Below are 3,237 nucleotides of genomic sequence, written 5' to 3'. Positions count from 1 at the left end.
CACCTAACAACAACAACAACATAATGCTCCATTATCAGTAACAGAAAACACTAATACATAGGTAGACAGGTGAGAAGCTCTGGTATGGATAGGTAAATGAGGATATACCCACAACCACACATATGTTTGGCAGATGATATTCCTACATGTGTCTGTATTTGTGTGTCTACAAAAATGTCCCTAGGCAGTTTAAACACAACAGGAGGCAACATTAGGGTAACTTCTTAGCCACAGACAAGCACCTTGAGGGAGTGAGCTGCTGGGCCTGTGGGCTAGGACCATGGTTGCAGGGGACATCAAGCCCAATTGGCACAATATTTTATTCAAAAATATTGTTTTACATTTTACTTTGGCGAGTAGCGACTGAGGTCTTAAAGCTTGTGGTCAGCCATCTAAGTGGCAACTCTTGGTTTTTCCTTGTCCAGAGCAAAGAAGAATGAAGAAAATCAAAGATGTATGGAAACAGTCCAAAAGACTAATGGACCATAAGAACCTCAGCCTATATGACTCTGGGACCAAAAGAACTTCATGGTGCCTGGCTATCAATGCTAATGACTTGGAAAAGGATCAAACTTGGAGATTCTGGATGAAATAGGAGAAAAATGTGGAACAAAACTAAAAACCATTAAAAAGACCAGGCTTACTGGTCTGATAGAAACTGGTAAAACCCATAAGACTATGGTCCCAAGTCATCCTTCAGGCCTGGAATCGAACTCACTCTCATGTCTTAACTCTCAACCAAACAACAGACAAGCTAAACACCTAGAAGAAGGAGATGCACTCCCAACAGTCAACGACGAAATGTCAGAAGGGCAGCATTTGCACAGGGAGAAAGGTAGGGATGCAGGAATGCATAGTAATAAGGACACAGAGAAAGGGTAACCACAGGGAGGAAGTGGGAGGTGAGCTGTTACACTGCAGGGAATGTAACAGGTGTCAGAAAACAAAATGTGTATGAACTGTTCAAAGTAAAATGAATGTGCTTTGTAAAATTTCACCCAAATCATAATAAAAAGATTTTTTAAAAGATCCTTCCATTGTGTTTCTCATATCAGTTATTGTCCATTTCAGTTACTTCTGTTTGGTTTTGTCTTTTTTATTAGGTCTTCATTTTGTTCTTGCACTGTTTTTCTTGTTTCTTTTAGGTCTTTGACCATGTTTCCCCTTGACTCTTTAAGCTTAATACTGTTGTATTATATTCTTCCATTGTGCCCTCTGACTGCCCTCTTCCTCCTCATCTCTGTCCCACCTCCATGGGGTTCTTGCCATTCATTAGACTTGGGCCCCTGGCCTTCCCCTCCTCCCCAAGTCCTGCCATCATCCTCATAGATCTCATCCTTACAAGGTCACCAGTCCCTCACCAGGCCTCTCAGGCCCTTGGCCTCTTCATAGCCAGTGAAGTCTACTCAGTCCCAAGGGTGACTTGTCCCAGGCCCTTGGGCTCCTCACAGCCACTGAGGTCCAGTCACTCCCAAGGGTGACTCAGGGCTTGTTATTGTCTCACACCTGCTCCACCTTCAGACTCAGGAAGTCTGCCTCCTCCTCTGTGACACTTCCCCCATCCCTCCAGGTGGCTCTTCCACGGTGGACACTAGTACCCTCTTTTTCATCTCGGATGCCTCCATCCACTTTAACAGCTGCTTTCTCCGTTTGCATTCCTGCTCTTCTTCTCCCCACGAATCCACTCAGATGCATGGACCATCAATACCTAATGCCCTTGGCAAAACCTTACTCTTGCTCCTCTTCTGTTTCTTTGAGGTTTTCTCCAGTCCCCTCTGGCACAAACACAGCCCTTGATGAGCCTAGTTCCCCCATCATTGGTGCCCCCACCAGGCAGTATGGGAAACTCTAATGGGTGCTAGAGACCATCACCAAGGCTATAGGAAAGTCCAGGGCTTGGGGAAGCCCAGTCTCAGCTCATAGGTGGTCAAGAAACTCTTGGAAGAGGCCAAGAATAGTATGAGTTTGGGAACAACTGAGTGGAGGGTTTTGTGAATCACAGAATGGAGAGTTGTGAAGGGAGGAGAAAGGAATGTGGACAGATGCCAGGAGATGGGACCTACGGAGCATCATGGAGATCTGAAAAGAATAAAATGTAATTGACGAGGGTTTTTGTTGTTGTTAGGTGCTGTCAGTTGGCTGTGACTCATACTGACCTTAGGCATAACAGAACAAAACACTGCCCAATCCTGTGCCGTCCACACAATTATTGCCATGTTGGAGCCCACTGTCACAGCCACTGTGTCAGTCCATCTTGTTGAGGGTCTTTCCCTCTTTCGCTGACCCTCTACTCTAACAAGTATGATGTCCTTCTCCAGGGACTGGTCTTTCCTGATAACAGATCCAAAGTACATGAGACAAAGTTTCACCTCCTCTCTTCTAAGGAGCATTTTGGCTGCACTTCTTTCAAGATAGATTTGTTCATTCCTTTGGCATCAATTCTCCTTCAGTCTTCTTTATTCATTATACAGCTTTCTTATCCATATGAGGCAACTAAAAACACCATGGCTTGGATCAGGAGCACTTTAGTTTTCAAAGTGACATCTTTGCTCTTTAACACTTTAAAGAGGTCTTTTTCAGCAGATTTACCCAATGCAATACATCATTTGATTTCTTGACTGCTGCTTCCATGGGCATTGATTGTGGTTCCAAGTAAAATGAAATCCTTGAGAAATTCAGTATGTTCTCCATTTATTGTGATGCTGCTCATTGGCCCATTTGTGAGGAGGTTTGTCTTCTTCATATTGAGGGGTAATCCATACTGCAGACTGTATTATTTGATCTTCATCAGTGTTTCAAGTCATCCTCACTTTCAGCAAGCAAAACTGTGTCATCTGCACATCGCAGGTTGTTAGTGAGTCTTTTTCCAATCCTGATGCCACATTCTTTTTTATATAGACCAGTTCCTCGGATTATTTTCTCAGCATACAGATTGAATAAATTTGGTGAAGGAATACAACCCTGATGTACATCCTTCCTGATTTTAAACCACACATTATCCCCTTGGAGGGAGCAGGAATGGCCGGGGACCTCAGGAGCAGCAGGATATCCAGGTAAATGGGCAGGAGGCAACACTAGGCCCCAGGAAAGGGGGGGAGCAGTCAGGGACCACAAAGTGGCAGGTTCCAGGTAGGAATTAGGTAAGGAGAGGGCACAGAGGTTTCCAACAGCTAAGGGAGACAAACTTGTCTGTCAGTCTGTCATCCTGTGGGGCTTGTATGTTGCCATGAGGCTTGA

The sequence above is a fragment of the Orycteropus afer genome, unplaced genomic scaffold (assembly GCF_000298275.1).
Source record: "Orycteropus afer afer isolate SDZICR_OR568_19922 unplaced genomic scaffold, OryAfe1.0 scaffold00605, whole genome shotgun sequence".
NCBI lineage: Eukaryota > Metazoa > Chordata > Mammalia > Tubulidentata > Orycteropodidae > Orycteropus > Orycteropus afer.
The sequence above is the reverse complement of the archived record's forward strand: the minus strand, read 5'-3'. Positions refer to the sequence as shown.